General features: G+C 51.5%; 1 protein-coding gene and 1 pseudogene across 5 annotated transcripts in view; one reads left to right on the top strand and one right to left on the bottom strand.

Annotated features, from left to right (window-relative positions):
- PRPSAP2 (phosphoribosyl pyrophosphate synthetase associated protein 2) overlaps nucleotides 1-3,599 on the bottom strand; it is a 37,787-nt gene extending 34,188 nt beyond the window's left edge. For all 5 annotated transcript variants that reach the window (XR_009049879.1, XM_057714041.1, XM_057714042.1 and 2 more), the window contains exon 1: nucleotides 3,459-3,599. The gene's annotated coding sequence lies outside the window, so the exon portion shown is untranslated. The remainder of the gene's footprint in view (nucleotides 1-3,458) is intronic.
- Nucleotides 3,600-12,207: 8,608 nt separating this feature from the next.
- LOC130840286 (actin, cytoplasmic 1-like) lies at nucleotides 12,208-13,518 on the top strand (annotated as a pseudogene).
- Nucleotides 13,519-14,952: the final 1,434 nt, after the last annotated feature.

Below are 14,952 nucleotides of genomic sequence, written 5' to 3'. Positions count from 1 at the left end.
TCCCACAAGCAGGCTAGGAGAGCACATGTCCTCTTCAGAGGCATTCCACAAGGACACATGGGCCATCCCCACGGACTTGACCTAGAGCCTACAAATTACAAACAGAAACGTACGAACAACTGGCCACAGCCCTAAGGAGACCAAGGAGGACCACTGGTGTGTACCATGGGGAGTGACTTTGGAGCAGGGAGCAGCAAAGCACAGCCCGTGGGCCAGAAAAGGCTGTTTCTGTAAATAAAACTGGACTGGAAAACAGCCAGGCTCACTGTCTACAAGCTGCCTGCAGATGCAATGGCAGCATTTGGTATGGGCCACAAAGCCTCAGCTATCATCTGGCCTCTACAGAAAGTGTGTGACCCAGCTCTGCAGCACAGCATGGGGCAGGGTGGCTGGTGCAAATGAAAGACATAATATTTAACCATCAACACTCAGAACTGGAGGGGATCCTAGGTGTCTTCTAACACCATCTCTCAAATCCTCCATGTCTGTGTTTAGGAACAGAGGTCTGGAAAAGGAAACCACAACAAAAATAAAACTCATTCTCCTGCAGTTATGAAGACAGGCTTTGGAGTCAAACCCAGGTTTGCATCTTAGCTCCTATTTCCCCTTAACTCACTGCGAGGCCTTGCACAGGCTCATCTCTCTCAGCCCCGCCCCCCCCATCCCTGCAACTGTGAATAACGACCTTACAGGGTCACTCTAAGATGAGCTCCCTATAGCACTGAACACAGGGCCCCACATACAGGATGCGGTTGGTAAATGGAAGCTATAATGAGTCAACCTGTAATATTTTGGTCATCTACCAGACACGTGTGTAATACGCATGGGGTGGCCACCTTTTTACATCCACTAACCTTCCGATAAGAAGCTTCTTAAAGGACAACGGTGTTCTCGAGAAGACGTGGAACACTGAGAATGAAAGTATCTGAGGGGCAGGAGGAGATCTTGGAAGTAACAGTCCATCTCCAGGACTCCTACCAAGGAGCCACTCCAGACACCTGAGCAGCCTCAGGCCTGACGCCCACAACCTGAGGGCCCAGCCAGTCCAAATTCTTCTTTAGAACACACAAACACTCCCCTTCCAGCAGCCTCCACCTCCTGGGCCTGGTCCTTTTCTTTGAAGACTAACGGGAAACCTCAAATTCCTCCTCCCCAGGGCAGTCCTCAACCTATCCCAAGATAGCTCTCCTGCCTCTGTGCATTCTCTTCCTGGAACCTTCCATGAATGGCCATGGTTTAAAGGTCCTTCATCACTGACCATGGTCTCTAGGGTTTCAGTCTCCAGATACCAGGTTTCAACAGCGGAAACCTAACCACAGACCTCAAAATGGCACCGGCTAGGAGTCCGTTTGGAAACAGCTATCCACACAGTCAGGTTCTGTGACTCCCCACCTCACAGGCTGGCCAAACCATACGACGAGCTGCTGGTTTGAGTTCTCAGGCCATTGCTAGTTTTAGTTCTCCTTTTCCTTTCGGAAATTCAAGTTGCGCTCTTTAGCAAGCTTCAGGAAAAGAGTTTTAAAGATTATCCTCAGAAACAAGACAATCAGCAGGACGGGGCTGGCAGAGGCTCGTCAGTACGAGGCTTTCGTGTGAGAGGGAGAGTACAGAGAACGTTCCCATCCCCCCCATAAACTGCAGCTGCTTTTACATTTGTCCTACATTTACTCTAGAATGTGTGAGGATTACATACAAAACATGAAAACACATCTTTTCAGAGAATCTCAGCACCTTACAAAAGCAAATCATATTCCTCTTTGAATGAGACTGCGCAATCTGTCTCATTCAGTCTCGTGAAGGAAACCACTCTGAAAGACCACTTGCTTTGGAAGTGCTGGCAGTCATTTCAAAACCGCTCCCCACATCTGAGATAAGGAAGCCTGGCACCCACGTGTGGCGCTGTCCCTGTAACGCGGGTGCTGTGGAGACACCTCCCATGGAGAGATGGCTGGAGCCGCAGTGTGAGGACCCGGTCTGCCTCCCCCATGGCCAGCTACCAGTGCTTGGCCTTTCCCCTTCCCAACAACAGAGACAGATGCTCCGTAAAAACAGCTTCCCTCACCAGAATTTAAGGTCCAGGACAGCAGAGATCTTTTTCTACTATTATCTTCTCATCCAGGGCTTAGAACAGCACCTGGCAGAGGGAGAGTCTCAACACATGTTCGTCAACTAACAAACGTTTGTTGAATAAAGGCTGACCTCACTGAGTTGCAATGATTAACACATGGTTGAGAGAAGTGTGCAAACTAAAAGGTGTCATAAAGTGTAAAGAATTATTATTTTTATTAGTGACATACCTCACTCAAAGAAAATCTGCTTTTGAGGGGTCAGTATTGAAGAGAATTAGAAGGGAATTAGAAGCCTAGGTGTGATTAATTAATCCTCCATGCCTCTGTGACCCCATGCACGTTGCTGTCTCTCCATCAGAATGTTTTCTTTTGGCTAAATACCATTTTTTGAGTGCTCTGCATTCTTATGACAACTCAATAAAGCAGGTACTACAAGGCGACCCCTTTCAGACACAGGATAAGTGAGGCTTGGAGAAGAAGACACTTCCTCCAGGCTGCCCACCTGGAAGCACGGACACCAGCTCAGCTTCAGCCAGTCTCCCAACACCAAGGACAGTGACCTGACACCCCGCACTACAGGGCAGGACCCGACAAACACCCAGATTTAGAAAAACGTCTGCAGTAAACACGCCTTGTTTGGAAAACAGTGTATATCATGGGCCAAAGAGAGAACACATAACCCTGATTCCGTATTTCCCCTTTGGAGAATTTATCCTACCGAAAGAAAGAAAGAAAAAGCTCGATGACGGTCACTGCATGGCTGTTCTAAGAGCAGGAATGCTGAACATATGGGGAAGTTACATAACGGGGTAATTAAGTAAAACTCTGAATATACATCCAATATAATAAAAACGGTAGGTATTCGGGACTGTACGAAAAGGCTTATGTTCGGTGAGTAAGAGCAGAACTGCATCTCCTCCAGCCCAACCCGGGTGACGACGGTACAGACCCGGTCGGGGTAGGAACACGGACAAGAGGGGCAGGGCTTCGCGGGGTTCCATGATGCGGGTGAAGCCCTTGTCTCTGCGCACGGGACATCTGAAGCATCAGCAGCCACACTTCCTCACACCCCAAATCGCCATCCCGCCTCTCCTAGTCCCTGCCGAAGCTACGCACCCACACCGCCTTAATTATTCATAAAGGAGGGGGGTCCCGCCCGCGGGCCACACCGCGGGAAGCCGCGTACGCGCAGCAGCGCGCCTCGCAGCTGCATCCCGGCCCCCTCCGGCCCCGCGCGGCGCGGCGGGCCGGGGACGGAAGCGCCTCCGGGGCCACGCGGAGGCCCGGCCTCCGCCCCGCCGCCCGCCGGGTCCCCGCCGAGCCCCCCGCCCCTGCGCCTGCGCCCCCCGCCGGCCGCGCCGCCGCCGCCGCCGGCTCCCGCCCGCCTACCTGGCCCCGACCCCAGCCCCGGCCCCGCCGCAGCCTCAGCGGCCGAAGCAGGAAGGCGCCCGCGGTCCCCAGGCGGCCTGTCCAGGAGCAAAATGGCGACTCCGGGCGCGAGGACCGTGTCGGCGGCGACGGCGAGGCCTGGGGGCGGAGCCTCGGGGCAGACGGCCCGCGGGAGGGGCGGGGCCGCAGGGGCGGGGCCTCGGGGCAGACGGCCCGCGGGAGGGGCGGGGCCGGGGCGGGGCCTACCGAGGGGCGGAAAGGGGCGGGGCCTCGAGTCTCGCTGGAAGACTCCTGGCGGGACGAGGGGCGGAGCCGTGGACGGGGCGGGGCCAGGCCGGGCGAGGGGCGGGGCAGGGGTGGGGCTGAGCGTCGAGGAGCCCCGGGAGCGCGGTCAGCCCGCGGCACGTGAAGGCGAGTAAACGTCTGCCTTCACGTCTTCACTGGCCTGTCACCGTGGGCAGAGGCACTCTGAGCCTCAGCTTCCCCCGGCGGAGCAACGGCAGCACCCATCTCTGGGGTCGTCGTGCGGGTTCGGTCAGGTTACACCTGCGGAGCTTGCGGCACAGTTGCGGGCGCGCGGCGGACCCTCGGTTCTTCTTACTGCCGTCGTTGGCTTCGCGGCCCTTTCTTCATCCATCACAGAGCAAGGCAGTGACGCCTGCCTGAACTGCTGATAATGCAGGCGTGTTTCGCCCACACCCGCAACATGACAGCAAACGCGCGTGGAGCGCTGAGCACGCGTCAGGCCAAGGGCGACCGTGCGTTCCCCGCACCTTGTCCAGCCTCGCAGAACCAGGAGGCGGGTGGTACCATCATCTCCGTTGCAACAGGGGTGGGGCCGAGGCACCCGCGTGAAATAGCCACCAGTTGCCTCAGGACAGACAGACGACGTGGACCGGAGCTTCAATCCAGGCGGCCTGGCGCCGCGGCCCGCACTGAACCAGCCCCGACACCGTGCGCGAGAGGGGGCCCAGCCAGCGAGAAGCGGCCGGCCAGCCTCCTAATGTGCAGCGTGGGATGCAAGCACCTCCAGGTACGAACGGTAAGTTATTTCAGTTATAAAACGCTTTCTGAAATGGAGTCATTTTGAGACGTTTCCTTTGACTGGCAGCTTCCACGGGTCAGGCCTCTGCCAAGGCCCATGAGCCCGCTGACAGGTCCGTGTACAAACCTGAAGCCCCTGACGAGGGACCCCCGGTTCCCCCGCTGCCCCCGCGCGCACGCGACCCCGGCGCATCCCTCGCCCGGGTTTCAGCCTGTGTGGGCGCCGCCCAGCGCCCGCGTTGCCACGTGACGGGGTCTGGCCAATCAGGGCCACTCACCCCTCTCGGCTCGCTGATTCGTTGCAAGGACAGGCCGCGGAGCCAATGGGAGCCCAGAAGAGGCAACCTTGCGCCTCCGCGGACAAACTCTCGGGCTGATGCGCTCTGGGAGGCTGGAGGCCGCTGAGCCCCGAGCCAGTGAGTTCCTCCTCTCCACCCTCTGAAGCCAGGGGCCTGCGTGTTCTCCCCCGGCTTACTTCTCGTCGTTCTTTCCCACCGGCCTGTTCCTCCATCCGTGAACTGTAGGGCCTCTGCACACGCTGTTCCTGCCTCCGGGAATGCACTCCCTCCTACCGCCCTCTCCCCCATTAACTCCTACTTAAATTACATCTCAGCGCAATTGTCATTTTTAAGCCTTCCCTAAACCGCTCCCCTTCTCAAAAAAAAAAAAAAAACTCAAAATCGTGTACTTTTCCTTCATGAGGCTTATCATGATTGCTAATTATGTATTTATGTGGATGGTCATTTTATAACTATCCGCACCCCAGCCCCTACAGACTATAAGCCCCTGCGGGCAGGTCCTTTGTCTCTTTTGCTGTTTGCTGTTTGCCGGTGCCCAGCACGGTGCCTGGCAAAAGTGTGGTACTCAAGAAATGTCAGTACCACACGTGACCTCAGAATCACCCCCCCCACCCCGCCCCATGGAAATGAGGTAGGCTATAGCACAGAATTGTATAGTATTTGCACCACACAAGAACAATATTCCTGATAATTTAAAAATCGTTTCGGGGCTTCCCTGGTGGCGCAATGGTTGAGAATCCGCTTGCCAATGCAGGGGACACCAGTTCGAGCCCTGGTCCAGGAATATCCCACATGCCATGGAGCAACTAAGCCCAAGTGCCACAACTACTGAGCCCTCGTGAGCCCTCGTGCCGCAGCTACTGAAGCCCACTCACCTAGAGCCTGTGCTCCACAAGAGAAGCCACTCCAATGAGAAGCCCGCCCACGGCAACAAAGAGTAGCCCCCGATCACCACAACTAGAGAACCCACATGCAGCAACGAAGACCCAATGCAGCCAAAAATATAAATAAACAAACAAATAAATAAAACAAACTCGTCTCTGCTGAGCCAGTATGAGCTGGTTCCTGAGTATCATGCTCCCAGGATCTGGCAATGAAATTGCTAGTTTCTTATCAGTTTCTCCTCATTGCAGGCACTTAACTTACAGTTTTCTTTGCTCTATTATATAAGCTACCACGTCTCCATCCACTTTTCATTCTCCAAAGACTCTTTTGAAATCCCTCATAGGCTGATGTCTCATCTCCCTTCCTCTTTATACTTGGGGTTTAGGCCATGGGCATGAGCCATGGTGGACGTCCAGCCAGATGACCCACCAGTGACTGCATCCCCACTCACTACCTGACTTCCCCTCTATAAGAGACCCCAAGTGAGAACCACCCAGCTGAGTCCAATCAAACCACAGAAAAACTGAGAGATAAGAATACATTTTCGACCAAGAATACTCTACCCAGCAAGGATTCGATGGAGAAATCAAAAGCTTTACAGACAAGCAACAGCTAAGAGAATTCAGCACCACCAAACCAGCCCTACAACAAATGCTAAAGGAACTTCTCTAAACGGGAAACATAGGAGAAGGAAAGGACCTACAAAAAACCGAAACAATTAAGAAAATGGTAACAGGAACATACATATCGATAATTACCTTGAATGTAAATGGACTAAATGCACCAACCAAAAGACACAGACTGGCTGAATGGATACAAAAACAAGACCCATATATATGCTGTCTCGAAGAGACCCACTTCAGACCTAGGGACACATACAGACGGAAAGTGAGGGGATGGAAAAAGATATTCCATGCAAATGAAAATCAAAAGAAAGCTGGAATAGCGATACTCAGATAAAATAGACTTTAAAATAAAAAATGTTACAAGAGACAAGAAAGGACACTACATAAATATCAAGGGATCCATCCAAGAAGAGGAGATAACAATTATAAATATATATGCACCCAATAAAGGAGCACCTCAGTACATAAGGCAAATGCTAACAACTATGAAAGAGGAAATGCAAGGCAGAAATAGAGACACAGATGTAGAGAACAAACATATGGACACCAAGTGGGGAAAGTGGGGAGGGTTGGGGGGGAATTAACTGGGAGATTGGGATACCAAATTGTACACTCTAAATATATGCTGTTTATTGTCTGTTAACTATATCTCAATAAAAGTTCGTAAAAAAAATATAGATGATGATGTTGTTCAACTTCACATCAGTATATCAACCTATAAAAAAAAAGAATACATTTTCGTATTAAGGTGCTGAGTTTGGAGATGTCTTGATACACATCTGTGGGTAATGAGCAGGAAAGGAGCAGAACCAGACTCTAAAGCCTGTGGTCAGTTTCACCGTAGCACAGTTTTTTGTTAGCCTGTTGCTAAGCTTGATCATCGCTTGCAGAGTCTGCATGTGGTGGAAGTGCTCCGTTTGCCTGCGCCGTGTCCTTGGCCATATCCCAGGGCCAAACTGCTGCACATAGAACATGAATGAAGACACCCCATCCTAAGACATCTCCCTTCCACATTTTTTAAAGGAAGGAAAAGCATCTTTGCTATAGTTTTACAGAAAATTTTCAACAGGGTGGTAAACCAGAAAACACAGACTTCTTCAAATGACTGCTGAAATGAAAACACAGGAACTTGACTGTCAGTCGCTATGGCCAGGGTCTGTATCCAGCCTCCTCTTTGCAGAAATGGCCTCAGCCAGAAAGGTGAAGCCACCTCTCTCTGCTTCAGTTTTCCCATCTGAAAAATGGGCACTAAGATCAGCAGCTGCGTGTGAATTCAAGGTGGAGAATGACTTTTCCGTGGAGTCAGTGAGTGAGAGGCCAACAGAGGAATCTGTTTCGCAGCTGCCTCACTGCCCTTGCACCGCTGGCCATCGAGAATGAACAAACAAGGCTTTGGTTTTTCCGCAGGTGGAGGAGGATGGCAGCTTGTCTGGCTGTGGGAGGCTGCAGAGCCCAGGGGCCTGGTCACTAGACAAGGGAAACTTGGCAGTTTCTATCATTCTGTCCTTTCCCTCATCCTCCAGGTTTTCTCTGTTGTTAATCCCCTCCCAAGAAAAGCTTCATGATCTTTCATGATATTAATATTTACATATTATAAAAAATTCAAGCAAACAAAAAATTAAAAAGGTATTTACCATTATCACACCATGGAGAGAGAAGCACTTGACTTTTTTTTTTAACCTCTCTTTCCCCCTTAACAATGCACTGCAGACACAGTTCGTGTTAATGAATTAGGTCCCATCATCGTCGCGTGAGCCATGGAGGAAGGAACACAGATTCGGAAACCAGATGGCCTGTGTCCAAATTCCTCCTCCTCTGCTCTCCAGCTGTGTGACCTCCTTTACTCCTCTGCACCCGCTCCCTCCTAGAAGATGGGAGTGACCACAGCATCCACTTTCTAGGGGTGTGGTCATATGCAAACGAATTGTCACGTGGCACACAAGTGCCAGCCAGTCACTACAGCCACACTTTCTGTGAACTGTTGTGATATGGAGGGACCATGGAGATTTTAACCCATCTCCAATTCTGGGCACTTTTTACTAATATGCACACCTGTCTTTGCACCTTTGCTCAAATATTTTTCTCTCAAAAACAGATACCATATGATATCACTTATATGTGGAATCTAAAATATGGCGCAAATAACCCTATCTATGAAACAGACTCCCAGACACAGAGAACAGATTTGTGGTTGCTGGGGTGGCAGGCGATGATGGACTGGGAGTTTGGGATTTGCAGATGCAAACTATCATATGTAGGATAGATAAACAACAAGGTCCTACTGTGTAGCACCGGGAACTATATTCAATATCCTAGGATAAACCATAATGGAAAGGAATATGAAAAAGAATGTCTCTATGTGCATAACGGAGTCACTGTGCTGTATGGTAGAAATTAACACAACATAGTAAATGGAATATACTTCAATAAAAATATAAATTAGGGACGTCCCTGCTGGTGCAGTGGTTAAGACTCTGTGCTCCCAATGCAGGGGGTCCAGGTTCCATCCCTGGTCAGGGAACTAGATGCCTGCATGCTGCAGCTAAGGAGCTGATGAAACCAAATAAATAGTAAGATAAAAATATATATATAAATTAAAAAAAATTTTTAAGTGTTTTCTCTCATTAAATTTCTAGAAGTGAACTTGTTTGGTCAAAAGATATGCCCTTTTACAATTTTGTCCCCCAGAAATTTTGTACCAATTTACATCCTTGCCAGAAATGCGAAGCGTGCCCACTCCCCCACATCCCCACCAACACCAGGCACCAGCCATTCTTTCACTTGGCCGCTTGGTTGCTCAGCGTTTCCTGGGCTTTTACGATTCCTTCTCCACATCCAGCTGCCCACCGCTGCCCTGGCCACCTGGCTGGCTGACACTGATCACCACGCACTCACTCAGTGAACATAGAGAGCTTAGTGCGCGCCTGGCCCCGTCAGAGCCGGGCTACAGCGGGGACGACAGAGCACCCACCTCAGGAGGCGACCACCGCGTGGTTACAGCAAAGCACCTGCTTCAGTGTCCAAGAAACCTCACTGTATGCGTGCGCCCTCTGTACACAGATGTAGCGTGTACATTGTGTAAACACGTAAACAATTGCGCTGTTATCACTAACACGACTTTCATGATCACTGTGCCCATAACGATAACACTGATAGAGTATCGTGGTTGTTCTCAGCCACAGGACCTTAGAAGTCACTTCTCCTCTCCAGCCTTCTGTTTTCTCCCCTGTAAACGGGCGCAGTTGAGGGGATGCGGTGGGACAGCGGATGTGCGGAGCCTGGCAGGGAGGCTGCGGCGGCCTCCTCCTGCCGGCACGCCCAGCCCAGGTCCGGGACCCGAGCCTCCTGCGCATCCCCCACTCCCGGCAGCTGTTCTGCTCAGCACGTGGGCCGGCAGTGGGCTGAGCCGCAGCAGTACCCCACCCGCCAGGACCTTTTTTAAAACGGACTCCCGTGATGGAAAGTGCAGAGTTGAAGGCTGGTGTTCCCCCGCAAGCCACCACCCATCCTAACTCTGCTGGGTCCCTCCCAGCCTGGAGTCACAGCAAACGCTCTCCAAACTCTATTTCTCCGGCTCAGGCCTCCAAGTGCCCCCACTCGAGCTCCAGGGAGGGGCATCCTGAGCTGAGTCTTAGGGCCCCCGGACCCCGCCCCATCCTGCCACTGCACCAGCTGGAGACCCCCTTTGCCACCATCCTGCTGGCAACTTCTCCTCCCCCTTCGCTAGAAGCCCCTCCAAAGGAAGCGGAGCCGGGGTGGGGCCCACCCGGGAGGCCCACCCAGTGGTGCTGACGTCTGTCTTGGTGCCCTCACTTCCTGGTGCCTCCCTCCCAGGAGTGAAGCTGGCCCCTCCTCACTTCCTCCTGGGGCTCTTGCCGCGCTTTCATTTTCTGTATGTGGCTGGGGTGGTAGCAAACAGGAAGAAGCTTTCCCCCATTCGTGTTTGTATTAGTCAGGACTCTTGCAATGACACCCAGGTCACACCAGCTAAAAATAAAGGAGCAGCAACTGATCAGTTTACATTACTCAAAAGCCCAGGGTGAAGCTTCAGGTATGGCTGGATCCTGGGTTCCACAACCCCAGGGTTTTGTCTTTCTCCATCTTGAGGCTCTGTCTGCTCTCTTCACTCCACCCCTGCGATGGCAAAGAGCTGCCTGCCCTTTCAGGCTTGTCTAGAACTCTAGGTTTGTGGCCTCCATGGGAGAGAAGCTGGGCTGGTCCAAGGTCCTTTCCGATCTCTGATGTCACACATACACACAGACATCACACACGGTCAAAGTTCTTCCACATGGATGGCACACACAATCACACGTCGCACACCCACCCTTACACCGATGTGACAGTATTCACATGGGTGTCTCATGCACCCTGGGATCTTTGCCACTTAGATAGTATATTACAGTCATTTAATGCCCACCTATGGAGGGCTAACTCATCCAGATTTGAATTATGTGCTGCTCTTTCACATACCTCTTACATCCAGTGGAGACTCTAAGTCTGATAGTCTGATGTGTGTCAGAATGTCATTAAATTTCGTAGAATAGTGCAGCTTCTTTGTTAGGATTAAATACGTTAAATTAAAAAACAAACAAAACCCAGCCTATCATCAAAAGGCACAGACTGAGAGGAAATCTTTCTGTTTTTTTTAAAAAGTGGTCCGTGCAATGATTACATTGTGGTTGGTGTGGATGACACCTCCATAAAGTTTACTGTAGAAACCTGCCTGGCCCTGAGGGCAGATCCTCTGTCCCGTGTGCCAGTCCCTGTGTCCTTGTCTGCACTCATTTCCTGCCTGGTTCCCTCCACGTACCACCCCTGCCAGCTGTGTTCAGGCCTCTGTGGCTTCGCCTCTGCTGCTCTTGTTCATGCTTTTCCCCTCCCTGCTCTGCCTGCTGAATCCTGACCCCACTGAGGCCCAGTCCAATGGTTGGGATGAAGCTACCTCATCCCACCTACTTCCCTGACATGTGACTGTCACTTCTCTTTGGGCACTTAGAGGCATAACCCACCAGCCAGGCCACCCATGGCGAGTCAGTGCACGGGGGCAGGACAGGGAGGCCTCAGCTGAGGAGAGGCTGGAATGTAATGGACCCAGAGTCAGGGGCACAGAGGGACAGGGCAGTAACAGCCTCCTCAGCCCACTGTCCAGCAGGAGGGTGAGGGGACAAGTATGGACTCAGGAGGAGTGTGAGGAGGCAGGCATGGGCCAGACTTTAGAACTCAGAAGATCCAGAACAGGGACTCCTGCTGATTCAGCCTTTGATCCTGAGAAGGCAACCAGGGTGGTGTATCAGTTAGAACACAGCTGTATATAACAGAAAAGTAAATAACAGTGGCTTATGTAAGACAGAAAGTTATTTCTCTCTCATGTACATCAGCTTCATAGGGTCCCAGAGACTCAGGCTGTTATTAGCTCACCATTCCACCATCCCTTAAGCTTCATCCTCCTGGTTCAAAATGGCTGCTGGAGCTCCAGCCATTACAACCGCATTCCAGGCTAGCAGCTAGAAGACACATCCAAAGAAGGGCCTCTTCCTTTTAAGGAGACTTCCTGGAAGTCCCAACACTTAGCACCATATTTAGTCCCATGGCCACACCTAGCAGCAGAGGAAATGCTGGGAAATGAAGTCCTTTGCTGAATTCATTGCTGCCCCTAGAGAGTACTGGCAGTGGTTCTTAAACTTCAGTGGATGTCCTAATCAACTGGAGGGGTTGTTAAAACAGAGTGCTGGGCCCAACCCCAGAATTTCTGACTCAGTAAAGCTGAGGTGGGACCTGAGAATCTGCATTTCCAACAAGTTCCCACGGGGCGGCTGCTGCTGTGCAGCGGTCACACTTTGGGAACCACTATTGAGGACAACGGGATGTTGGAGAGCTACTAGCCATCTCCATCACATGTGGGGCGGGACCGACCGTATCCCACGTAGGGCCGCTAGCAGCGTCACCCCCTCCTCGTGGCCCCTGGTGCATCCTCCCACCCCTCCCACCTCACCCACCTTCCGTGTGCTGCAGTGGACAGATCGCCCACTGGTCACGCATAAGGACCCTGGCACGTGCAAAGCTGGCTTTGCTGCGGATGACGCGCCCCCCAGCCGTGTTCCCATCCGTGGTCAGTCGCCCCCGACACCAAGGTGTCATCGTGGGCGTGGGGCAGGAGGACAGCTACATGGGCGAGGAGGCCCAGAGCAGGTGGGCAGCTTGACCCTCAAGCTCCCCGTGGAGCGCAGCATCGTCACCAACTGGGAGGACACGGGGAACATCTGGTACCACACCTTCTACAATGAGATGCATGTGTCCCCCGAGGACCCCTCGGTGATGCTGGCCAAGGGTACTCCCCAACCCCAAGGCCAACTGTGAGAAGATGACCCAGATTCTGTTTGAGACCTTCAACACTCTGGCCATATAAGTGGCCATCCAGGCCGTGCTGTCCCTGTTTGACGCCTCTGGCCGCACCTCTGGCGTTGTCGTGGGCTCGGGGTGTCAGTCACCCACAGGGTGCCCATCTACATGGGTTATGCCCTGCCCCAGCCATCCTACATCTGGACCTGGCTGGCTGGGACCTCACACAGCCTGACTACAGCTTCACCACCACGGCCGACAGGGCAATTACACGAGACATCAAGGAGCAGTTCCGCTCTGTGGTGCGGGACTTGGAGCAGGAGACGGCCACCACCACGTCCTCCTCCTCAAGAAGAGCGGCGAGCGACCTGATGGTCAGGTGCCCACCGTCGACAAGGAGTGGGTTCCGTGCGCAGAGGTGCTCTTCCAGCCCTCCATCCTGGGTGTGGGGTCCTACAGCATCCACGAGACCACCTTCAGCTCCATCATGAAGGGTAACAACGTCCGCACCTGGAAGGACTTGTCCGCCCGCACGGTGCTGTCTGGTGGGATCACCACGTACCCTGGCGTCGCAGGCAGGATGCAGAGGCAGATCAGGGCCCGGCCCCCAACACAAGGAAGATCGACGTGCTCACTCCTCCCGAACACAAGTACTCGGTGGGGATCAGGCTGCATCCCAGCCTCGCTGTCCAGCTTCCAGCAGGTGTGGGTCAGCCAGCAGGACCCGGCCTCTCCATCGTCCACCACAAATGCTTCCAAACAGACTGCCAGCAGATGGGCAGCATTTGCTGCAGGAGTTCATCCGGAAGTATAAATTTGCCCTGGCAAATGTACACACGTCGTGCCAGCCTCGTGAAACTGGAATAAGTCTTTGAAAATAAATTTGTCCTTGAAACGTATACCTGAGATTATAGAACTTAATGCTGATTTTGACCTTGTATTCAACTCTTCCCTTGGTATATGTTTAATACCGTGTGTGTCACTTTTTATTTTTTAAGCCTTTATTGAATTTGTTACAATACTGCTTCTGTGTTACGTTTTGGTATTTTGGCCACAAGGCACATGGGATCTTAGCTCCCCGACCAGGGTTTGAACTTACACCCCCTGCATTGGAAGGCCGAGTCTTAACCACTGGACCACCAGGGAAGTCTCTACCCTATATCTTTGATTTAAGCCCCTAGTTACATGCGGCTCCATCACTTCATGGCTGAGGTGAAAACAGGTTTATGGAGGAGAAACCATTGGCAGGATGAGAATCTGCGAGCCCACAAATCTCTCGATGCGTGCAGGGTATTAAGATGTTAGAACTGCCTACTCCAGGATTTCTCTAGAGGCTGGCAAGAGTCCTGAACCAGCTGTCATTTCTGTCTCGCTGGCCTGACGGGGTTTGAGAAGGTCTGAGCCTCAGGACCTGCTTACCTTTCTTCCCTCATGTTTTCCTGCCAGAACACCATGGGTTGTTACTTGCATTGAGTTAGAAAATGGTTTGCATTTATACCTGTATATTTATTCATTCTTTTAATTTATGTAAGATTTTCGTACACAATTCTGAATTTTTAAGAGATGACAAGAAATTTTGGTTTTATACTGTCACAAGAGAACATCAGGCCTCAGCAACGCATCACTGTCAGGAAAAATGCTGCAGTAAACCAAAAAAACAAAACAAAAAACCGAAACAAACAAACAAACACACAAAAGACATTCTTTCAAGACTTTCCCTTTGGACATTCACTCCACTGAATCCCCTATTGAATACATAAAAATGTACCCACATACGGTAGAAAATATAACCCTTTGCTATAAGATAAAATTTGAAAGGAATTTTATGGTTTTGCTTCTGAAGTCATTTGGCACAAGTGGTTCACTCAACTTAGGATTGACTGTGGTTTCTGAGCAATCACCTTTCGTCTTACTTTATGGGGAATTCTTGCAAAGTGAGGAAATCTAAGTCACATGTTTTCTGCTGTCTTGAAAGTTTTATGAACATGAGATTTAATGTTGAAGAGATTGACTATAATGTTATATTTTGTAGGCATTTAATTAAACATTTATTAATCTTGGTTTTGCAGGCTTAAAAGAGTTTTTTGGCTGTCATAAAAAATTTTTTAGATCTCAGATATAAGTGAAAACCCTTGAAACAGTCATAAGTCCTGGACTTGGTGCCAGAAGAGCTTGCCAGGCAAAGAGGGGGCTCTTCCTGGAAGCTGAGGGTGTGGACCCTTCAGAGGCTCCTTCACCTATAAATCACCGCAGAGCGGTCCCATGGGAGGGAGCAGCTGGGCCCCGTTCATGGCCAAGGCT

Source organism: Hippopotamus amphibius, chromosome 17 (genome assembly GCF_030028045.1).
Source record: "Hippopotamus amphibius kiboko isolate mHipAmp2 chromosome 17, mHipAmp2.hap2, whole genome shotgun sequence".
NCBI classification, from domain to species: Eukaryota; Metazoa; Chordata; class Mammalia; order Artiodactyla; family Hippopotamidae; genus Hippopotamus; species Hippopotamus amphibius.
Note: the sequence above shows the minus strand (reverse complement) of the source record. Positions and strands in the feature narration are given on the sequence as shown.